This window comes from Hevea brasiliensis, chromosome 18 (assembly GCF_030052815.1).
Source record: "Hevea brasiliensis isolate MT/VB/25A 57/8 chromosome 18, ASM3005281v1, whole genome shotgun sequence".
In the NCBI taxonomy this organism is placed as follows: Eukaryota; Viridiplantae; Streptophyta; class Magnoliopsida; order Malpighiales; family Euphorbiaceae; genus Hevea; species Hevea brasiliensis.
Genome location: NC_079510.1, coordinates 33,515,249 through 33,541,307, shown reverse-complemented (window position 1 = coordinate 33,541,307; position 26,059 = coordinate 33,515,249). Strand labels below are relative to the sequence as shown.

At 35.0% G+C, this 26,059-nt stretch overlaps 1 pseudogene; it reads left to right on the top strand.

The window, feature by feature from the left end:
* Positions 1–20,020: 20,020 nt before the first annotated feature.
* Positions 20,021–21,163, top strand: LOC131176043 (metalloendoproteinase 2-MMP-like; annotated as a pseudogene).
* Positions 21,164–26,059: the final 4,896 nt, after the last annotated feature.

The following is a 26,059-nucleotide window of genomic DNA, read 5'->3' as shown; positions in this document are numbered from 1 at the left end:
TAAAGTCCTCCTAAGATAATATGAACAATATAGTAGCCCACGCATAATTATAGATGTAATTTGGCGAGAGATGAAAAATATAGGGTAGAACCTAGAGGAATACTTTGCATAGACAAACTATTAGAGGAAAACAACACCATAAAACTGTCAATAGCATAATATAAGTAGAACACTGAAAGAAAAAAAAAAATCATTTCCAAAGCTGAAAAAAAAAATCTACAAACAGATCTCTTGACAAATCTATAATATATGTTAAGAAAATAGAAGAGAGATCTAGTACTTCTTCAATTTCTAAACGTATAAAACCACAACAATGAAAATAAAAGGAAAACTACACCATACGATTAAGGCTTAGAAAGCATTAAAATACCAATCCGACAACAACGTGATCGAATCAAGCATCAACGATAACTTAATCTCAAAAAGAGTCACCAAACACTAAAAATAAACGAATAGAGATCAAATGCTAAAACGATTAAAATCAAGCTGCATAAAGCATCAAACCTAAATGTAGTTCTAATCGACCACTAAAAACACCAAAATAAAGTAAACATGAGCACAGATCTAAGGAAATGATACCTGTATATTACATTTGACCAGGTCAAGAGGAGTGATGGCCATGTGAGTAAGTCCACAGCTGAGAATACCTCTAGCAGTGCAAGTAGCGTCAAAAGTTAGAGAGTACATCTTGTGTTATAAATAGCTTGTATGTTAGACAATATAGAGAGAAAGAATTCTTATATTGTTAAAATATAAGAAAGTGAAGAAATGACAAAATTGAAATATGTATAGAATTATATATATATATATATATATATATATATTATTCTATTATGGCACTTGGCACATATATGTGTGAAATAAAATAATTATCTTATTGCAATTTTCGTAAATAAATTACAAACAGATGTATTTATTAACAAGTAGATGTATTTATTAATAAACAAGACATGTCAATTCTATACAAACAGTCACAACTGTTTGTATAGCTATCTGTTCATAAACAGATATGTCTATGCTATAAAAACAGTAACAGCTATTTGTATAGGTATATGTTAATAAACAGACATATCTATTTTATACAAAAAGTCACAACTATTTGTATAGATGTCTATTAATAAACAGACATGTCTATTACACAAACAGTTGTATCTATTGGAGATAGACAGATGTGTCTATCTAGTAAAAGTTCCATGACTTTTCATTCTTTATAAATATGGATGAGTTTTTCAATCCAGAAATATACTACTTCTGCTTCTTTTCTTCTAGTCTCTCTAAATTCGGTTCGTATAAAAAGAGTTCTTAAGAAATCTTGAGGAGTTCTTTGTCTGTGATTTGGGCTTTGTTGTATCCTGGAGGTATATTGCCATAACCTTACAACAATCTAGTGGGGGCAATTAATACCTTAAAGATAGTGATTCATCATACCTCAAAGCCTATTCTACACCCACTGCCTCAACAATTTTAAGGTATTAATCGCAATAGAGTCTAAGGCTATTTTCATGATGAATCAAGAGTTCGTGAAACTTGATCATTTTAAGGAACAAATTATGTTCCTTTGAGAAGGTAAAAGCAGATCAAGAAAAGAAGACGAATTGCCATACAGAGGTCATATTCTCAATAACTCATTAGATATATTATAAGATTTGTTTACCTCTGTCAAGTCTCCAAAGGAAATATGGAATTTGTTAGAATTAGAATATAATACAGAAAAAAAAGGTATGGATAAATTTCTCATTATGAAATATTTTGAATTCTAAATACATGATAATATGCCTGTTATGGATAAGTCCATGAGTTGCATATCTTTGTTTCAAAGTTTAAGGATTTGAAAGTGGTAGTTCCTAAATCATTGCAATTAGGAGGAATAATAGCACATCATACTTCTAGTTTGAATGATTATAGGAAGAAATTACTGTATGCCACATACGACTTTTCTCTTAAACAGATTCAGAAATACTTACACATTAAAAAGTTTTTTATGTGATAATTTGTTTTATATTGATGACATGCTTATAATTAGAAGAAATATAAGGTTGTATTATGATGCTAAAGCTCATGGTGAATGTGATAAAGAAGGTAATAAGATTTATATGCATAAGTCGAAAAATAATTTTATATGCATAAATCCTAATTCATATTAATTGTGTCTATCACTAATTAGGTGGGGATATTGTTAAAAATATTAGGGACAATAAAACTTGTCTCATTTTGAAAGAGTTATGTCTGTTCATTAAAAGGCATTAAAATGAACTATTTATTACCGATAGTTATATTTGTTTTAAAAGGTATAAGTGAACAGATATAATTGTTCTAAGAGATAAAAAGTGAACGGTTGTATCTGTTGTAAAACGTATAAGTGAACAAATATAATTATTCTAAGAGATACAAAGTGAATGGTTGTATCTGTTCTAAGAGGTATAAGTGAATGGTTATATCTGTTCTAAGATGTATAAATGAACGGTTGTATATGTTCTAAGAGGCATAAGTGAATAAATATAATTGTTCTAAAAGATACAAAGTGAACGGTTGTATATGTTCTAAGAGATATAAGTGAACAAATATAATTATTCTAAGAGATACAAAGTAGACGGTTGTATCTGTTGTAAAAGGTATAAGTGAACAGGTGTAATTTGTAACACCCCAAATTTTTAAAATTTATTATTTTGTGAGTAATATTAATATTTTAATTTTTAAAAATTTTAGAAAATTATTTGAAATTTTTTAGATTTTCGAAATCGGGTTTGATTTCCCGAAAATATAAAACTTTGATATTTTTAAAAATTAATTTAAAGACTACGTGGCAAAACTAAAAATATATTTGGAGTCTACAAATTTTTGAGTTTTCTAGAATTTTTTCGAAATTTTTGGGCCTTATTTTCGATCCCAAGGCAGAGTAAAAAAATTCAAAATTTTGTATCCTCCATCGAACCGGCCGAATCAAATCGGAATGGATCGGACCGGCCCTTTTCTTTTTCTTCCTTCTTCTCCCTCGCGCGCCCGACCTCTCCCCTTCCCTTCCCGTTTTCTCTCTCCTCCCTCACCCCCAGGTCGTGCCGCCACCTCCCTAGCCACCCCACCTTCCCGGCCCCCTGCCTCACCACCTCCCCACGGTCGGCCAACACTCCAAGCGGCCGAAAAACGCACGCGAAGATCACCCGATGCACACGCGCCATTTCGACTTCCCAACCGAAATCCGGCCTATTTGGCCACCGATTGGGCCAGATCTTGTGTCAAACAATATCTACACCTTGAGAGCTTTCCATAGACACTAAGAACACCAAAATCCATTGATCGGTTTGTTTAATTTTTGTCTAGGAAGTTTTAGCCCATTATGATTTTTGGGCTAGATTTCTTGCAAACCGTGAACCCGGCGAGAAAACCGAGAGTACCAGAGCACTCCACTCGTCGAGAGCTTCGCGGCAATATAAATTTCAAAATTTTTCGACACCATTTTTTGGTGGGTCCTCTGAAACCGTAGTATTTTTTCGAGCACTAAATGAGCTTAGAAAATTTCATAAAAATTTTATACTATCTCTAGTTTTGTTGTATTCGTGTATTTACCTTCATTTCACAGAAATTTGTGATTGTCAGTCTATGAATTTCGGCCAGACAGGCCAAACTCTGAAAAAGTCTTGGAATTAGATCGAGATTTTGGCTACCCACTTGTTGTCAAGCGTTAAAGCGCGTTTCGAGTTAGAATCAGCATAGGTAAACCTGAACCTTTCTTTTTCGTAATTTTTTAGTGCTTAAATGGGATTAAAAATCCATAAATATTCGTGGTAGCTCAGAAAATTATGATTCTTTTTACATTAGCCTAGTAATATTGCTAAGGACTGTGAGGCAAAGTTTTATAATTTTTAGAGTTTATTTGGTTAGTTTTTGCAAAAATGGACAATTATAAGGACTAAACCGTAATTTTATATCGTGTGATTGATGACTGTTTGGATGGGCCCAAGAGGGGCTGTGTGATATGATTGAGTTGTGGGTATATGGTATGCAAATATAGAAGTGTGTTTTTAGCCTTTTTGCAGGTTGGGTAGGTCCTAGGTATAGGGGAGACTCTGCCGGATTTTCGGTACGACTTAGGATGTCTTTGGTTTTTTTCTTAGTTTGTATTGAGTCAAATTTATTAAATGATTATAATAAAATTATCAAGTGAGTCGGGACAGCCTTCTTCCTCCGCCCAGCCGCCACAGTGACTGTTGTCAAGTCTGTGAGTAAAATATTAATTTTAATTGTAATTTCGATATTATTATATGTTCAAGCATGCCCATGCATCACTTATATGTATATGTCTATGTAGTTAAACTCTAGGCACGTTTTATGTTGCATTCACAACTATTAAAGTGCCATGGATGTTGTTGTGGTAATTTGGAGTAGTGCGCGCGCGTTGGTGTGCATGTGGTATAGTGTTGGCTATGGACAGGACGGGTAGACACAGCTTGAGATCTTCGCTGGGACCCGGTCCTTCAAGGTAGACACGGCTTGAGTTCTTCGCTGGGACCCCAATTTGGTTTATTAAGCGAAAGTTCAGCTTGAGTTCTTCACTGGCACAGGCTAGATTTAAGAGAGCTGTATAGGGGATCAACTCCCATATATTTATGATTTGACATTACTGGGTGTGTGAGTGCTCCAAATTACCTTTTTGCTGTTATGATATGAAAATATTGCTGATGTTGCATTTCACTCTGCAGGGTGCATTAGCTTTAGATAGTTATAGAGATTATGGTTAAAATTGATATTTTACTCTCTGAGTCGAACGCTCACTCCTGTTCATTATTTTTCAGGCTACAAGAAGATTTTGTTGTGGTTAATCTACTACTTTTCTCCTTCGCAAGTTGTTTATTAATGTTTGTGTAATTTTATTAGCTCCTAGAATTTTTGCATGTGTTATAAGTATTTATTTGATTTGGGTCTGTAATATAATTATCATGTTGGACCTGTAAACATATTATTATATGCATGTTTGATGGACTGGATGAGGGAGCTAAGCTCCCATTTATTTTTATGACATTTGAGTATGCGGAGGGTGAGTTGAGCTCCCCAATTGATTATATATTGTTTTTACAGGTCGGGTGAGTCAAAAACTCTCCGTTGAAAGGTCCACTTTATGGTTGGACTCTGTCCGGTTGAATTCTTGAAATTGGGCCCAAATGGGCCTTAAAGTTGGGTTAAAGAATAGTTAGGCTTACTACGGGCCTCGGGGGCTTTAGGCTAGCCCAGGTCCTAGTGTCGGTCTGGCTCATAGGTTAGGTAGTGACAAATGTGGTATCAGAGCTTAGGCTCCAGATTCATAGGGAATAATTGTCTAAAGTGTTGGGAAAAGTCTACTAGGAGTCATATGCAGAAAATAGGGTCCACATTCGTCTTGAATTGTCATCTTTGCTTCTAATTTCTGCTTCATACAATTATGTATAAATATGAGTCTATAGAGCTATGTAACATGTTGTTTTGAATTTTGTGGGCTAATGCTGCTGAATTTCAGGAAAATGCGTAGAAGCAGAAGAGCTGCCACTACACCAGAACCAGATGTGCCTAATGAGGTGTCGGCACAGGATGAGGCACCTGCCTTGAGGAGGCGGGGTAGGAGGCCTAGAGCTACTCAAGTAGAAGAGCAGCTACCACCAGTTCAGAATTAGTCTTTTATGGCACAGGGTCCCATGGACCTAATGACAGCTACTCTAACTAGTTTGTAGAGGACCATCGATATGATGGCATAGTATATGGTCCACCCTCCCCAACGTGATCCACTTGCACCAAGAGAAACCTTACAAGCAGATAATCAATTTCAAGAAGTTGGTGCACAGTACTTATGATGTGTCGGATGATACCTATCGATATTTGGATTCTGAGATAGGCGAGGAGCGAGTTCTGATTGGTGATAGAAGACTTATAGAGTGTATACAGCATGTCATGGGGCCTATGCCTAGACAATGGATGAATGATTACATATTACCTCGGATGGAGGGTTTGTCATGGACCCAGTTTGTGGAACTGTTTATCAACCGGTTTGTACCAGAAAGTTTCAGAGATCAAAAGCAGTTGGCCTTTGAGGCCTTAAGGTAGAATGGCAGGTTTGTAGATAAATATGCTACAGAATTTTTGGAACTGAGCAGGTATGCCCCTATAGCAGTAGCTACAGAAACTATGAAGGTGAAGAGGTTCCTAAAGGGGCTTGACAGGAGGTATGCAAACCTGGCCATGATGTATGATCAATCTTTTGATGTGGTGGTTGATCAAGCTAGAGAGGGTTCTTCAGGTGTTTCCCACATGGGTGCTCCGGATAGCGGAGGCCAGAGTAATTACAGAGGAAGAAGTAGGAACAAGAAGAGTGGTTTTAGACACAAATCTCGAGGATTGGACTAAGTGCGGATCGGCGGTGGTCATAGTTCGGGATACAACGATTCGAGTGCAGTTGAGATCCTCCTTTGCACCTTGTGCACAGTGTGGAAGAGGACATTTAAGACCTTTTATGATGGGTTCAGGAGTATGCTTCAGATGTGGCCAACAAGGTCACTTTGCTAGGGAATGCCCCGTGTTCAGTGAGCCACAGATAAGTCACGAGGTTACATTGCAAATGTTCCTCGTCAGTTGTATCTTGGTGCTTCGGCATAGCGGCGATGATCGATTCGATGGCCAGGGGGCAAGGACAAGGCGGACATGGATTTGGAGGCAGATGAGGAGGTGGAAGTCGATGTCGAGTTACGCCACCCAAGGTAGGGGTCAAGCTCGGGTTTTCACCCTGACCCACCAGGATGCTCAGGCTTCCAATGCAGTTGTGGCAGGTATTCTTCTAGTCTGTTCCTATGAGGCTCGTGTTTTGATAGATCCAGGTACTACGCACTCATTTGTCTCCCCAGTGTTTGCCATGAGATTGGGTAGGAATCCTATAACTTTAGAATGCCCTTTGTCTATAGCTACCCCGCTTAGTGACAACATAGATGTAGATATGGTTTTTTCGAGTAGCCCAGTAATAGTGGATGGAAAGATCCTCCTAGCAAACTTAGTTCCTCTACCAGTAATGGATTTCGATGTAATCTTGGGAATGGATTGGTTGGCAACTCATTATGCCACTTTAGACTGCAGGAACAAAAAGGTGTATTTCCACACACTTGGTGTGGAAGAGTTTAGCTTTGACGGTGACAGGAGCGTGGCTCCATATAATTTGGTGTTAGCAATTAGTGCTAGAAAAATGTTGAGGCGTGGATGTCAAGGGTATTTGGCATTGGTAAGAGATACATCTGTAGAAGGTGTCAACATGAAAAATGTTCCTGTTGTTAGAGAATTCATGGATGTCTTCCCTAAGGAGCTTCTAGGGTTGCCACCAGGAAGGGAAATAGAGTTTTACATTGATGTTGTATCGGGTATAAACCCCATATCAATGCCGCCTTATAGGATGGCACCAGCAGAATTGAAGGAGACAAAGGAGCAACTACATGAGCTTTTGGACAAGGGTTTTATACGTCCGAGCACTTCACCCTGGGGCGCTCCTGTTCTATTTGTGAGAAAGAAAGATGGGTCCTTGAGGTTGTGTATTGACTATAGACAGCTGAACAAGGTGACTGTGAAGAACAAGTATCCACTTCTTCGGATCGATGATCTGTTTGATTAGCTCCAAGGGGCTAGATTCTTTTCCAAGATAGACCTGCGATCAGGCTACCATCAGTTGAGAATCAGGAATGAGGATGTGTCCAAAACAGCATTCAGGACAAGATATGGTCATTATGAGTTCTTGGTGATGTCTTTTGGACTCACTAATGCACCAGTAGCCTTCATGGACCTGATGAACAGGGTATTCAGGCCATTCCTGGACCGTTTTGTCATCGTATTCATAGATGACATTTTGGTATACTTTCAGACCGAGGAAGAACACGTGTGGCACTTGAGGATGGTGTTACAGACTTTGAGGGAGCACCATCTATATGCCAAATTTTCAAAATGTGAATTTTGGCTAGAAAGCATCTCATTCTTGGGACACGTGGTTTCTAGTCAAGGCATTCAAGTAGAACCCAAGAAAATTGAAGCTGTAACTGATTGGCTTAGGCCTACAATAGTCACTGAGGTGCGAAGTTTTCTGGGTCTAGCTGGCTACTATAGGCATTTTGTGCAAGATTTTTCCAGGATGGCAGCTCCCCTAACTAAGTTAACTTGGAAGAATGTTCCATTCATTTGGACAGATGACTGTGAAAAGAGTTTCAAAAAGCTTAAGGAGTGTCTAACCACCGCCCCGGTGTTGACACTACAGATGAGTGGTGAAGGATATATCGTGTACTGTGATGCCTCCAAAGTTGGCTTAGGGTGTGTTTTGATACAGAATGGAAAAGTAGTGGCTTATGCTTCAAGGCAGCTGAAGAGGCATGAACAGAATTACCCCATCCATGATTTGGAAATGGCGGCTATAGTCTTTGCACTAAAAATCTGGAGACACTACCTATATGGTAAAGTGTGCGAGATATACACCGACCATAAGAGTTTGAAGTACATCTTCCAACAGAGGGATTTAAATTTGAGACAGAGGAGATGGATGGAGCTTCTGAAAGACTATGACTATACCATCGGTACCACCACAGGAAGGCGGTGTGGTAGCAGATGCTTTGAGTAGAAAATCTTCTGGCAGCTTGGCGTACATATCAGCGGAGAAGAGACCGTTGATTCAGGAAGTACACGAGTTGATGGATCAAGGTCTAATCTTAGATCTTTCAGATGAAGGGGTATTGCTGGCTCATTTTTCAGTGAGACCAGACCTGCGAGATAGATTTAGAGTTTCCCAGCACAGAGACCAACAATTGATGAAGATCATAGAAAGAGTACAGTAGGGTTAAGGTGGTGAGTTTGGATTTGCCAATGATGGCGCCCTAGTGCAAGGTTCTAGGATATGTGTGCCCGATGTGGACAATCTCAGAAATGAAATCATGCGAGAGGCACACTATACATTGTACAATATCCATCCAGGCTCCACCAAGATGTACCATGAGGTGAAAGATAGCTATTGGTGGAATGGCATGAAGAGAGACATAGCAGACTTTGTGTCCAAGTGCTTGACTTGTCAGAAGGTGAAGTTTGAACACCATAGGCCGTCAGGGAAGCTGCAAGAGCTTCCTATCCCAGAATGGAAGTGGGAGATGATTACTATAGATTTTATGACTGGGTTGCCTCGTACCACGCGATGATATGATTCGTTATGGGTAATTGTAGATCGCCTGACTAAATCAACTCACTTCTTGCCTGTGAAGATCACCTATTCTGTTGCACAGTACACCCGACTCTATATTCGAGAAATAGTTAGATTGCATGGAGTTTCGGCTTCCATAATATCTGACAGAGGGCCCCAATTCACTTCTCGGTTTTGGAGGAAGTTGCAGGAGGCACTTGGCACCTGAGTTGAACTTGATCTTGCTTTTCACCCTCGAGAGTGACGATGCGAAAGGACAATCCAAACACTAAAAAACATGCTTCGCACAAGTGTTTTGGATTTTGGGGGTCAATGGGATGATCAGCTACCTTTGGTGGAGTTTGCCTACCACAATAGTTACCATTCCATCATAGGGATGGCCCCCTATGAGGCACTATATAGAAGAAAGTGTAGGTCTCCTCTGTGTTGGACGGAAATGGGAGAAGCAAAGGTGCATGATGTAGACCTAGTGCAGTACACTTCAGAGATAGTTCCTTTAATCAGGGAATGATTGAAAACAGTTTTCAGTAGGCAGAAGAGTTATGTAAACCCTAGACGGAGGGATGTAGAGTTTGTAGTAGGTGACTACGTATTCCTGAAAGTTTCTCCGATGAAGGGAGTCATGAGATTTGGAAAGAAGGGCAAGTTGGCACCTCAATATATTAGACCTTTTGAGGTTATGGATAGAGTTGGAGCAGTTGCCTATCAGTTGGAGTTACCACCCAACCTTTCTCATATTCATCCTGTATTTCACATCTCCATGCTCAGAAAATACATTCCTGATCCTTCTCATGTGCTATAGCCGGATGTAGTAGAGCTGAAAGAAAACTTGACGTTTGAGGAGCAACCTGTAGCCATAGTGGACTATCAAGTGAGCCAGTTAGATCAAAACAGATCCCTATGGTTAAGGTTTTGTGGAAGAGCCAGTCAGTAGAAGAGTGCACTGCGGAGTCAGAGCGGGACATGCGTAGCAAGTATCCTTATCTATTCAATATATAATTCTGTACTTTATTCTGCCTTGTGTAAAATTCGAGGACGAATTTTCTATAAGGGGGGAAGAATGTAACACCCCAAATTTTTAAAATTTATTATTTTGTGAGTAATATTAATATTTTAATTTTTTTAAAAATTTTAGGAAATTATTTGAAATTTTTTAGATTTTGAAATCGGTTTAATTTTTGAAAATATAAAACTTTGATGATTTTAAAAATTAATTTAAAGACCACATGGCAAAACTAAAAATATATTTGGAGTCTACGAATTTTTGAGTTTTCTAGAATTTTAGGAATTTTGGGCCTCGTTTTGGTCCCAAGGCAGTAAAAAAATTCAAAATTTTATATCTGAAATGAGCCAGTGGAATCAAATTGGACCAGGATCGGACCGTCGAATCGGGCCAGGCCCTTTTCTTTTCTTCCTTCTTCTCCCTCGCGTGCCTGACCTCTCCCCTTCCCTTCTTGTTTTCTCTCTCCTACCTCACCCCAGTCGCGCCGCCTCTGACCACCCCACCTCGCCGTGCGCGCCCACCACCTCCCCACGGTAGTGACACTCGAGCGGCGGAAAATGCCGTGAAGACCACCACGGCGTGCGCGCGCCGTTCGACTTCGGCGAAGTCGGCCGATCAGACCACCGATTGGGCGGGTCTTGTGTCAAACAACATCTATACCTCGAGAGCTTTCCATAGGCACCAAGAATACCAAAATCCATCAAGCGGTTTGTCCAATTTTTGTCCGGAAAGTTTTAGCCCATTTTGACTTTTGGACTAGATTTCTCGCAAACCATGAACCCAACGAGAAAACCGAGAATACCATAGCGCTCTACTCGTCGAGAGCTTCGCCGCAATATAAATTTCAAAATTTTTCGACACTATTTTTCGGTGGGTCCCACGAAACTTCGTAGTATTTTTTCGAGCATTAAATGAGCTTAGAAAATTTCGTAAAAATTTTATACTAACTCCCGTGTTGTGGGCTTCGTGTAGGTACCTTCAATTTGAGGAAATTTGATAGTTGTCTAGGTCAGTGAATTTCTGGCTAGACAGATCGGCTACCGAAAAAGTCTTGGAATTGGATCGAGATTTTGGCTGCCCCACCATTGTCAGACATTCTGAGCATGTTTTTGGAGTCGAAATCAGCATAGGTAAACCCAAACCTTGCTTTTTCGTAATTTTCTAGTGCTTAAATAGGATTAAAAATCCATAAAATATTCGTGGTAGCTCAGAAAATTATGATTCTTTTTGCATTAGCCTAGTAATATTGCTAAGGACCGCGGGGCAAAGTTTTAGAATTTTTAGAGCTTATTTGGGTAGTTTTTGCAAAAAGAGTCAATTATAAGGACTAAACTGTAATTTTACATCGTGTGATTGATGACTGTTTGGATGGACCCAGGAGGGGCTGTGAGATATGATTAAGTTGTGGGTATATGGTATGCGAATATAGAAGTGTGTTTTTAGCCTTTTTGCAGGTTGGGTAGGTCCTAGGTATAGGGGAGACTCTGCCAGATTTTTGGTACGACTTAGGACGTCTTTGGTCTTTTTCTTAGTTTGTATTGAGTCAAATTTATTAAATGATTGTAATAAAATTCGCAGGTAAGCCGGGACAGCCTTCTTCCTTCGCCCAACTGCCACAGTGACTGCTGTCAAGTCTGTGAGTAAAATATTAATTTTAATTGTAATTTCGATATTATTATGTGTTCAAGCATGCTCATGGATCACTTATATGTATATGTCTATATAGTTAAACTCTAGGCACATTTTATGTTGCATTCACAACTGCTAAAGTGCCATAGATGTTGTTGTGGTAATTTAGAGCAGTGTGCGTGCGTGTGGTATAGTGTTGGCTATGGACAGGACGGGTAGACATGGCTTGAGATCTTCGCTGGGACTCAGTCCTTCGGGGTAGACACGGCTTGAGTTCTTCGCTGGGACCCCGATTTGGTTTATTAAGCGAAAGTCAGGCTTGAGTTCTTCGCTGGCACATGCTAAATTTAAGAGAGCTGTATAGGGGATCAGCTCCCATATATTTATGATTTGATATTACTGGGTGTGTGAGTTCTCCAAATTATATTTTTGCTGTTATGATGTGAAAATATTGCTGATGTTGCATTTCACTCTGCAGGGTGCATTAGCTTTAGATAGTTATAGAGATTATGGTTAAAATTGATATTTTACTCTCTGAGTCGAACGCTCACTCCTGTTCATTATTTTTCAGGCTACAGGAGGATTTTGTTATGGTTAACCTGCTTTTCTCCTTCGCAGGTTGTTTATTAATGTTTGTGTAATTTTATTAGCTCCTAGAATTTCTGCATATGTTAGAAGTATTTATTTGATTTGGGTCTGTAGTATAATTATCAGGCTAGACCTGTAAACGTATTATTATATGCATGTTTGATGGACTGGATGAGGGAGCTGAGCTCCCATTTATTTTTATGACATTTGAGTATGTGGAGGGTGAGCTGAGCTCCCCAATTGATTATATATTGTGTTTACAGGTCGGGTGAGTCAAAAACTCTCCATTAAAAGGTCCACTTTATGGCCGGACTCTGTCCAGTTGAATTCTTAAAATTGGGCCCAAATGGGCCTTAGAGTTGGGTTAAGGAATAGTTAGGCTTACTACGGGCATCGGGGGCTTTAGGCTGGCGGAGTCTAGTCTTGGGTCCGACCCATAGGTTGGGTCGTGACATAATTATTCTAATAGATACAAAGTGAACTATTGTATATGTTCAAAGAGATGCAAATACTTTATAAATAGCAGTTTGGAACAAAAATCTATTAACTTTTCTTTTTTATCTCTTCTCTTCATTTTTACCTACAATCAACATTATTATTCTTTAATTTATTCTTGAGAGAATTTTAAAATTACTGTCTAGATTTATATTTTGGTTATCATCCTCGAGGGATCTGCCTAAAACTACCTAACTGTAACATAGTGGGGGTTTTACTCTTTGTCAATTTCATTATATTGAGAGAAGCAAATACTCCATATGATATTTATTGCAAATTGACTGGAAATTTTGATAGAATAATTGCTCAAATTGAGTGTGCTATTGTTATTGGTTGCTTAATGTATACTATGCATTACACTACTCTTGATATTGCCTTTACAGTATGTAAATTGTTAAGATTTACTAATAATCCCAGTGTGGAATATTGAAAAAAAAAAATTTCAAGGGTTTTTGGATATTTAAAAAAGGAATTATAAACTATAGATTATTCTGCGATAAATTTTTAATTATGCTAAAACCATATAAAGAGTTGTATCCATGCAAAGAGTTGTGTCCCTTGGCCAAAAGATGTAACTAAATGAAAAGATGCAATTCTTCTAAATAGTTACATGCATGAAGAGATGAACTTATTGGCCAAAAGGTTGGTACATTTTGAGTAGTAAATATAAGAGCCTTACAAGTTATTTGTAAGAAGTAACAAAAGGACAAATGAGTATGCATTTTTGTGTGTGTGCAAGTTTAGTTTGGTTCTTTATTGTTTGATACTCTCATTTTAAACGAGTTATGGAGTAATTTATTTCTGCAAATAAGGTACATATCTAGACTGTCAATTATTTATGTAGTTCATGTTATAAACATATGATTATATGGTTGACTAGTGAAACAAATATGGTGGAGATCCTAGAGTTATACAAATGGTAATTGAAAAAGTAGTACTAAGGATAATAAGTCAACCTTTGGTTAGGTGTCCACTTTAGATGGAGGTTCTGTTTCTTAGGCATCAAAGAAACAAACTTGTATAACTCATTCTACGATGAAATCTGAATTTATAACTTTGGCTAATGTTGGTAAAGAAGCAGAATGGTTAAGAAACTTGTTATCAGATATTAAGTTGTGGCCACAACCTGTGCCATCTATTTCTTTATATTATAATAGTCAAATCATGATAGTTAAAGCTTATAGTAAAATATACAATTGAAAGAATATACATATAAGCTTAAGACATGAAAATATAAGATAATTAGTCTCTAATGGTATTATTACCATGTTTATGTTAAATCTTATAATAATCTAGTAAATCCTTTAATAAAAGGGCTCTTAAGATTTATGATCATAAGTACATGTCTTTGATTAGGATTTAGAATATTCCATTAAATTTACTAATGATGGAAACCCTACTTTATAGTATTATTACTAAATAAAGTTTAAAGGGTAACAACAAGTCATTAGTAAATGTTGTAATTAAAGTACTTAATGTACTAAGTTAATGGAATGAGGATGAGTATTTATACTCTTAATGAAGTTTAAAATTATTACAAAGGAAACTTCACCTATATGAACATAGGAAGTAGTGCCGCTTCAACAAAAGCGAGAATAACTTTTGTAAATGTTCATGAAAACAAGAGGTAGCACAAGGCCATATTCGTGCTAAAATTTTGGTGAACTTTTAAGTCAAACTAATTGATTTGTCTATATAGTATTTAGATTCTATTTAATAGGAATCTAGGTTCAAGCTAAGGCCACCATAATTTTTTAGAACTTTGAAGTACTTATACTAAGGAAAAGTTTAAATCGAATGATACTTTTCATTATGTATGAAACAATGGGATATAACAATACAAGCTAAGTAGGGGATTGTTATAAATAGCTTGTATGTTAGACAATATAGAGAAAAAGAATTCTTATATTGTTAAAATATAAAAAAGTGAAGAATGGCAATAGTGAAATATGTATAGAATTATATATATATAATTCAATATATATTATTCTATTATGGAACTTAGCACGTATATGTGTGAAATAAAATAATTATCTTATTGTAATTTTTATAAATAAATTACAAACAGATGTGTTTATTAACAAGTAGATATATCTATTAATAAACAAGATATGTCAATTCTATACAAACAATCATGTTAATTCTATACAAACAGTCTGGCTTGTTTGTATAGTATCTGTTAATAAACACACATGTCTATTCTATACAAACAATCACAGTTGTTTGTATAGGCATCTGTTAATAAACAGATATGTCTATTTTATACAAAAAGTCACAACTATTTGTATAAGTGTCTGTTAATAAACAGACATGTCTATTACACAAACAGTTGTATCTATTGGAGATAGATAGATGTGTTTATCTAGTAAAGGTGCCATGACTTTTCATTATTTATAAATATGGATGAGTTTTTCAATCCAGAAATATACTACTTCTGCTTCTTCTTATTTTCTTCTAGTCTCTTTAAATTTGATTCGTATAAAGAGTTCTCAAGAGAAATCTTCAGGAGTTGCTGTTTGCAGATTTCAGGCTTTGTTGTATCCTGGAGGTATATTGCCATAACCTTGCAGCAATCTAGTGGGACAATTAATACCTTAAAAATAATGATTCATCACGTCTCAAAGCCTATTCTACACCCACTGCCTCAACATCTGGATCTTCCCAGGTTCGCTGGGCGCAGGGATCATAAAGCTTGCAGTCTTCCTTATGAGTGACGGCAATGGTGAAAAGGTAGGTTGGGTGGGATTAGAGTGGGTGAGTTTGGAAAGGAAGAGGGTTTTGGGAGAGGAAGAGGAGTAAAGGAAGGAAGGGATTAGGGATTGGCGAGAAGAATTGGAAAGAGCCATTAAGGGAATTTTCAAGGGAGCGAGAGAAACAAAGGAAGAGAAATTGGCCTTTTTTTTTATAAAAATCCAGCTTGGCTTGTACCCAGTATCATCTCGCTGAAGAGACCAGTAGACAACGGTGCTAAGGACTTTATGTAGAGCTAAATTAAAGTTGAAAGATTTTTGTGATACAAATTAAAGTTCAAGGACATTACTGAAGCAACTATCAAAGTTCAAGGATAGTGGGTGAACACCTATCATCCATTAACACTTTCCTATGATATAGACCAACCTTTGTAGGAAGCTGATTAAAGCATGCTCAATGAAGAAAATGCTTAACCTTACCCAACACATTAATGTTCCAAAGCTTCTTCCACACTAAATCAACTTAATTTGAAGAGGAAGCTCTTGAAGCAGAATAAACTAGATCATATAATGCCATCAAGTATGCACTTTTAACACTCAAATCACTAGTCTGCAAAAAAGCCAAATAATACAATCTCTGGACCGCCTCCTACTAAGTGGAATGTCACATATTTGAGTTGCTTCAAATGGCAAAAAAATCCCATCAATAACCCCTTTTCTCCAACACCACATATCATGATTGATCAAATCATTCACATACAAAACTGAATATAGGAGGACGGGGGAGAAGCCACCTATCACACCATATATTGATCGATGCCCTATTGCCCATGAGCCACCTAGTTCCTTTCTCAAGAATCAACCTAGCTTGAACAATTGAACGCCAAGTATAACTTCGCCTAAAACCTACCGTGGTGTTAAAAAATGAAGATCGAGGATAGTACCTAGCTTTTAACAATTAGGCAATTAGTGAATCAAGATCCCTCAACAGGCACTAAATTACTTAGCTAACACGGCTAAACTAAAAGCATACAAATCTTGGAAACTCGCTCCATTGCCACACTTTGGTTCTCACATTTTACTCCAAGCATACCAATGAATCTTCCTCTCTTTATCTTGTTGATCCACCAAAATCTTGCTATTTGGCTTTTGATATGCTTACAAAGCTCATTAAGAAGCAAGAAACAACTCATAGTGTAAGTAGAAATTGACTAAATAAATGCCTTGAGAGGACCTTTCTGCTAGCTCTTGAAACGAATTTCCCTTTCAAACTTGTAAGTTTTTTCCCCACTTTGTTGCGCAAGTTTCTGAAAATATGTTGCTTCTTCCTAGCAACAATAGCTGGGAGACCTAAATATTTGCTATGTTGATCAAACCCATGGACACCAAGCTGAGATCCCAGCCTTTCTTGATGGTCAACAAGAACCTTCTCGCTGAAAGAAATCTTCGATTTTTCAAGTTAATTTTTTGGCCTGACGTTGCCTCATAATCACTCAAAATGCCAGCAATTTGAATTTTTTTAACAAAAAGAAGCAATACACACACACACACACCCAAATTATAGTTTAATATTCTAAAATATGCATTTTGTTAGTAGAAAGTTTGAGATTTGGCTACAATTACTCTCAAATCACGGAGGTTGTGATCTATGGTGCAAAATTAAAACGTATGAATCTAATTAACAATTAGCGAAAAGATTTGATCTTTTCTATCCAATTGGTTTTGATATTTAACAAAATGACTTTTGTTTTTAGGAAGTGATTATATAATGGAAACTTGCATCTGTTTGCCCACTCTTGATGCTTCAAATTTCAATTTTAGAAGAGGTATAACGTATGCAGAGAGCAAAAAGGAAGCCCTACTAGTTAGCCCATTGCAACTTTGATATTGACTTGGTGCCAAAGGGACTTATCTAAATTCTCTTTATTTTTTTTAATTTTTTGATTTTTGAATGTTGACCTTAAACTTCGCTTAATATATGATGCTGTTAATATCTGTTAAGATTTTTATTTAAATTAAGAAATTTGAGGTTTCATTGTGTTTACACTGATGAGAAAAAGCAAACGGGCCATCAAAAACTGATGCCATGTACATTGTCTGCAATCTCTAATGGAATATACCTCTGAGTTTTATTCAATTTTTTTGGGTATTTTCTTGTAATGATGAAGTTGCTTAAACTTATAAGAGAATTTGAAAAAAATTTATAGAAAGAAAGAAAGATCTTTATGTGTATTCATTGATTTAGAAAAGATTTCTAACTGAGTGCTATGAGGAATTGCTTTGGTGATCAAGTTCCACTCATCCGAGATATATCAACAGCACAACTATTCAATACATTTCTATATTAGTTGTTACCAGCAAAATTATCCGCACGATGTTGCACATTGTTGTTGTTATATTTTACAAAATTTAGATATTTATTTAGTGATAAAAATAAACAAATTAATAAATAAATTTTTATTTTTATTTTATAAAAAGACTTTTCATTCCTTCAAATTATCCACTTTATTTAAAAAGTAGTAAATTAATTAATGTTTTTAATATGTTCATATTTAATATATATTTTTATTAATAAATATATTAATAATATAATGTACTTAGAGTAATTAATATGAGTAATCTAGTATTAATGTAATTTATATTAGAAAAAGAATAATAAAATTTGTTATTTCCATACATTAAATTTTCTTTGTCATTGAGGTTGAGAGGCTAAAAAATAATAATGTTGAAAAAAGTATTTAATTATTTTAGTTTTTTTATAATAAAAACATGTCAAATTTAATTTTAAATTACTTTTTAATACTTTCTACCTAACATTCTTAAAAATATACATTTTAGTAATAGCGTATTCAACAACAATACTAGCACACAAGCGTGTGCCTGCACACACACACACACACACACACACATATATATATATATATATATATATATATATATATATATATATATTTTTAATGATAAGTAAGTAATATTATAAAGACGTGAAACATGAATTTGAATTTTTAATTTATATATTATTATAAATCATCTTAGTTATAGTTATTGTTAAGCTAAAAAATTTAAAAAAATAATAAAAGTATTTGAAGGAAAAAAGATGTTTTGGAAGGTTAAAGTGTGTGTCGTAAATGGATGGACAATGTTATCAAAAATCTAAAAAACAAAATTAGTAAAATAAAAAAAATATGGTTTCTATTTAGAATTTAACCTTACACATAATTAGTTGATGTGTATTTCTAAAAGTGTATTTTAATTATTAACCTTTTATTTTATCAATTAAATAGTTTTCTTTATTAGAATTCATTCTTTATATTAGAAAATTCAAATGCAAAGAAAAATCCTTTTTTTTTTTAACCTTTTTATCCTTATTATGTATTATATTGGTCCAAACTGACATGTTATTAAGCAATGCGATAGTCATGGAAATTTTAATTTAATATTATCAAAATTTTTTCGAGATTATAATCAAATTAAAAAAAAGAAGAAATGTGAAAATTAAAAAAAAACAAAATTAGTTAGTGAGAAAGAAAAATTGGCAAAGCTGAAATTTTATAAACCCGTTTATTAATTAAAAGCCACCACTACAATAGAGGAAAGGAAAAAAAAAAGATTTAAAAAAAAAAATCCTGTCACAGTTCACGTGAACAATGACTTCATATTCTCTTTTAATCTATAAATATGAATGGTGTGAAAGACAAAATGTGAAATTGTCAAAATTTGCAAGTCGAAAAGAAATTGTCAAAAATTTCACACTTTGACTATCTATAATCATTTATGATTTTTGTGCTACACATGAAGCATGATAAATAATCTCATCATCATTCAATCAATAACTTTAACTAAATAATATTGAAATTATTTTCAAAACTGTGATACTTTGATTTCAACTTTCATTTAAAGTTAGATCAATAAAAAAATAAAAATTTCACCTTTCAAATTAAAAAGAAAATTTTCATTAAAATATGTAATTATTTTGCTTACACAAATCAGGATGCAAATTATAAAAATTTCATCTCAAACATGTAAGGCTATGATTCATATGTGTTTGTAAGGGAATTACACTTAAACAAATATATAGGGAAGGAAAAAACACCACCAAACAATCATGGAAAAAGTATTAATTTTCCTTTTTTATATATATAAAAAGAAAGTAGATAAGTTATTTTATATTATATCGACAAAACTCATATATTCTTACTTAGATGTAGTATATCATAAACACAAAATATAATATGTACAGTGAGATACATATGTGAAGTATGTGAAACTCATGTTATTTGTGTTTTCCACTAAGGACAACTGTAAATGAACTGACAAGAAAACATTAAAGTAAGACAACAAAATAAGTTGAACCCTAGCATGAAACACATGTATGTATCCTTGAGCTATATAGTAAGTTTGTCTATAAATAGCAACAAAACACTTGCCTGAATCACTACACCAAGAGATTAAGCCATTCGTTACTAAAAGAACAGCAGCAATGGCTCCCAAATTTTCCTATCTTCTTGCAACCTTCCTTCTACTGCTCTTTTCAATCCAGCTCTTTATAGCTCAGTCTGAAGGTCATGAGGGGAAAACTCTCAAATTTCTTCAAAGCCTAAAGGAAGTCCAAAAGGGCCAAAATGTTGTTGGCCTTAAGGAGGTCAAGAAGCACCTCAGGAAATTTGGATACTACCCAAGTGATGATGCCAATAATCTAACTGACGATTTCGATGACCTTTTGGAGTCTGCACTCAAAACTTACCAAAAATTTTACAAGCTAAAGTCAGGGGAAGTCTTGATTCTGCCACCATCAAGAATATGATGATCCCAAGATGTGGAGTACCTGATGTCACCAATCTCACATCCTCATCAAAACCAACCAGCAGCAGCCACCACAAGTCGAAAATGTTCCACATGGTTTCACACTATGCTTTTCCCGAGGAAATACGAAGATGGCCATCTTCTAAGTATCAACTCACCTACACGTTTCGCTCTGGAGTTCAAAACCCAAATGAGGCAGACATGAGGTCTGCGTGTTCGCGAGCTTTTCAGAGATGGGCAAGTGTTTCCCAATTCACTTTTCAAGAAGCATCTACAGGTTCGAATGCTGATATTGTAATCGGTTTTTATAGAGGTGATCATGGAGATGGAGATGCTTTTGATGGGCCTTTAGGAAAGGTGCTGGCTCATGCATTTTATCCCCAAGATGGAAGATTCCATTATGATGCAGATGAGGATTGGAGTAATAATCCCAACATGAACCAATTTGACTTGGAATCTGTGGCTGCTCATGAAATTGGTCATCTTCTTGGGCTTGCACACAGTCAGGATTCAAATGCCATTATGTATTCAATAATTCCAATAGGGACTATCAAAAGGGAACTCACCCAAGATGATATTGATGGCATACATGCTCTCTACCCTAATTAATCAACCATAATCTTTGTTTTACATGGAATAATCAAAAAGCAATTAATTCACGTGGTCATGTTTAATTATCAAATATGAAAGGATCTTAATCCATATACAATGGATATTATTTTAAATTTCATATTTCAATATCTGCTATTCTAAGCTTAATAAAAGTGCCTTTCTTTTTAAGTTTAAGAATTTTTGTGTTTGTCATAAAAATTATAAAACAGAGAAAGACTAGCCGTTTTTTTTTTTTTTTCTTATTTTACGTAGAACACATATAAGGGACAACGCAAATTTTAATAGTCATACTAATTTTGTCAAGGCATGGTAATCTATATTATTATATTAGGAATCATTTATAACCTCTTTTAAAATAAATTAAGATGGTACATATGTGAGATTATATGAATAAAATTAATCACAATAAATATTTAAAATAAAATAGTAAAGTATGAATAAAAGAATATTTAATATTGTAAAATTAATTAGTTAATAAGCAAGAATTATTGATAATATTTAAAGAAATCTCTGATTTATATAGATCAGTTTAAGCTTATTGCTGTATATATATATGGGTAGAAGGCATCCAAAATATTGAATCCATCCACATTTCAATTCAAGCAATAAAATTTACCACAATTTCATACTTTCTTTATAAAATAATTGCAGTGCTAAAAATATAGTAAAATTTTTTTTCTTTTCATACAATATTGATTAGTATTTGCTTGTAATAATTATATTGTAACCTTCAAACCAATATAAAATTTTAGTTGGTAAGACTTTGTAATTAATTTATGATGCAATGCAAATATATTTATTTCGATTGCAAAATTGAAATCAAAATTTAGAATTTCGAAATTATCATTGTTTTATTATAAGCATAGAATTTATTAAAATTAACTACGAAAAACTTTGAGAGAGAAGATACAAAGGCTAAAAGGGACCCCAAAAATAGAGATTAAAAAGCAAAGAAAACCTAAAGCCACACATTAAACAGCTGGTGGGCGAGGAACATAACCAAAAACAGAGCACCTCAAACTCTAAGAGCAGCAGAACCTAAGCTACAAAAACTGGCAAGGACCAAAGCTGACAAAACAATAACTAAAACATAGCAAACAACCATTGCAAGCAACATCGAAAAAAGGACAAGCAACATGGTAACCAACAAAAACCGAATACCCAAATAATCGCTCAGCCAAAAAGGAGAAAGGAACCGAAAACGAAACTTAAGGCATACCGCTCTGCAAAACCAAAACAGATGGAGAACGAAGCAAAACTCAAAACGAAAAAAGGGGTGAAAATCCTAACCAACTTAATCGATGCTCTTGAAAAGTGCCCGTTATTCGTGAATTTGTTTGAGTAAAAGTTGACGCACCTCATCAATTGGTTGATTTGTCTAGTAAAAGACTTTAAGCAATGTCAGTGTTCTATCTTCATCAATGGAGAAAATTCTCGTTGGGAGCGCTTTACTTTATAATAGGCCTCTCCGACATAAGCAAAATCAGGCCTAACCCAGTGGTTTAGGAAACACCTGTGGTCTACTATAAAAAAATTTGAAGCACCTCCTCTTTAGACCCCGAAAAGGATGAACCCAAATCCTTACCGACTGTTAGTCTTTCTCGCTTCTTCTTCAGCACTTAAAAGGACTGAAGCATCTAGAGGAATCGGGCTGGAACCAATAACAAAACGCCGATAATATAGATTCATGCGGCAAATGTCACTCTCAGCAAGCTTTTCGATTTGAGAACTGGACGAAGCTGGAGAGCTCAACTGCTTACCCTTTGATGTCTTCTTCCTTTTGCCAACATGGGAAAACTTTGGAGAAATATCTAAAAGTTCTGATAAAAGCTTGTTCTTTTTCTTTTTTCGTTTGAGCATTCTGTTAAACTTGACATAATTTTGAATTTTGAAAGAGGCCTGGAATGGGCTGCGCTTAAAGCTTCTTCCATGGGCTCATAGGGAACAACAGACAAAGCCATGGGAGAAGTTCCATTAGGCGTGAGGTCTGGATCACAAAGAGGAGGGTCGATTATGGCAACTCCTTGCTTTAAAAGCTTAATGTCAACATGAGACAAAAAGCTGTTAGCAGGGGGACAAGTTCACGTCTCCCAGTTGCCTCGAAACAATAACGAATGCCTGGGGGTCTTCGGAAGTTGCCTCTGCATGCAGGGAGCATGCAGATAAAGATGGTTCTTGCATGATCTCTGTAGTGTCGCCAACTGATCCTTACTTACCCCTAATCATAATCGGGTCTTCTCGAGCAGAGGAATGGCAGGCCGCATCATCCAACTCATTATTGCCTGCTTGTGAAGATCCATCTGAAGAAACTTTAGATGTTGAAGGGCAAATTACCCAGAGGAAGTAATTAAAAAAAAACAATACCAAAAGAGGGTTACCTTGCACTTATTTACCAGAGGTAAGTTAGAGGAGAGAGATAGTTAGACTCTAGTACGGGTAGCCATTTGGGGGAAAAAAGATAAAAAAAAAATTATGAGGATTGAAATGAAAAAAAATAATAAAAAACGAAATTGTCAGCCGGTCTCTATCTAGAGTAGTGACTATTTGCCACTCACACATAAAAATATCCTGTTATGGACTTATTTGTAAAAAGCCAAAAAAAAGTGGTGAGGTGTCAGTAAGTGGCTAATCATGGCAGCTAGATGCTACCATGGGTGGTGCCCAGCTGACATAGCTGGGTGCTACCCATGGTAGCACTTAGCTGCCCTTGGTCACCGCAAACTCAATATCCTAGCCCCCTATATATTTTCTCTCCCTCTCCCTGTCTCCCTTTCTCTTTCAGTGTTCTCTCCCTTTCCCTTTCAATGTTCTCTCCCTCTCACTGTTCTTTCTCTGTTGAAGATTAAAGGTATGTTTTTTTCTATCATTATATTTAGTGATAAATTTAATGTTAAAAGAAAAAATATTTATGGTAGTAAAATATTTTTAAAGTTTAATAGCGAAATAAAGTATTATATTATAGTTGAAGTAGTGTGGTTAAAAATTTGAATCAATAAAAATGAAAAAAAATACTATTAGTAAGAATTAAATATTTTGTTGTAAAATTTAAATTAGAAAAAATTATTAGTTATAAAATATGATATTATGTATAAAGAAGGAAATAAAATATTTGAAAATAGAAAAAATATTATTATTAGTTTTAATATGTATTGAGAAATTTTGTGAGGGAAAAAAATCAGGTGAAAGTAATATAAAATGAAATTTTTTAGTTATAAATAATGAATATATATTAAAAGTATAATAAGTGGAAAAAAATATGGAGATAATTTTATTTTTATTGTGCAACATATTTTTTTGGTAAAAGCAATTTGTAAATTTATAGACAATATATTACATGTTTTTAAGAAAAATTATGTAATATTTTTATTGTAAATTTAAAATAAACATGGGATACATTGATTTTTTTTTTTTTTGTGTACATGTAAATTGATTCTGGAAGAAGTGAAGTTGGTGGATTTAAGAGACTTTTCAATTTAAGGGAATTGCAATTGATCGCCTTTTTTGTGGAAAAAAAAGGTAAGTAATTATTTAAATTTATATAATGTATTTATATTTATTACTTAGTTGATAGTTAATTTATATATAAGTGAATCAATAAAAAAAATTGTTTCAAATAATAATATTAAATTATATATTATTGAGCATATTGGTCCAATTGGTTTAATCGAAAAGTAAAATATATTATGCTTTGAATTCGCCACATACATTAAGTGAGGCAATTATGCGAAATGGTATTGAATTTTTCATTTTTAATATTTATGTTGTGTTAACTAATATTTTAATGTACATTAAAAATTGTAAGAAGTGTTATTTTTACATGTGAAGATGTCAATTCCATGTTATGGTATTGTGTACTAGGATGGCAACATTATTATGGGTGATGATGGATACGATTATTGTGGGAGTAGATCAGCTATTATTAGTATTGGTTGTAAATTAAAATTTACAAATCTCGCGATGGGCATAGTACGGATAATTTCCCTGGCAGAAGGACACAAATTCATTGAGCATATCATTTTTAGGAAACCCAAACTAAGTATAGGTGTTTTGAATTGGGGCTGCATGGAATTGAGAAATGATGATGACATATCAATAATGTTTATTTTTATTGAGCAAATAGGAGGTGTGGAATCGATAGTATTGTATGTGACATTTACCAACCCGATGGTAGTGTAAATGTTGTAGATGAAGCCGGCCCATCAAATGCTATTACATTAGAAAATTCTGAGGGTTTGGATGATGTCAATAACTCTGCAAGTGATGTTCGAACTGAATGTCATGTTGTTGGTTCAAGTCAATTGGATATCGATAACGAATCGGACAACAGTGATTATTGTGTCAATCAGGTAGATGATAAAGATTCAGAAGACGAAGATGAAATTTTATGTTACGATGATGACATGGATAATGATGATTATGGTGCTGATTTCAATTTGGTTAATTATTACAACACTAATGTGTCAAACCCAATTGTTCTAATTGTGGCTCCTCCACCTTATTCGGAAATTGATTTTTCGTTGCTAACTGTTGACACTTTTTCAAAACCACTGTTTTCTTCACTTTGGGACGAGTCAAGTGAGTTTAAAGTTCGTATGTTGTTCCCATCAAGAGAGGCTATTAAAAATGCTATTCAGAAATATCACATGTTAAGACACCATAACTTTTGCAAGGAAGAGAGCACAAGTAGAACATATGCTATTAAATGCAGTGATAAGAATAGTAATTGCCAATGGAGAATGCGTGTGTCCTGACAGGAAGGTTTAGATGTATTGAAAATTACTCATTACAACGGACCCCATACGTGTTCAAATCTAGCCATGTCAAAGGATCATTGCAAATTGGATTCAAAATTCATTTGTCATTTCATTATGCCTATAGTTCAAGAACAACTGAGTGTAAAGATTTCAGCTTTACAAGATGAATTAAAAGATAAGATCGGTTATGAACCGAGTTAAAGAAAAACTTGGAATGTAAGGCATATGGCAATTGTAAAGATTTTTGGAGGTTGGAAAGAATCTTATGGTCGATTGAGATGATTCATGATAGCATTGTGTAAGCAAAACC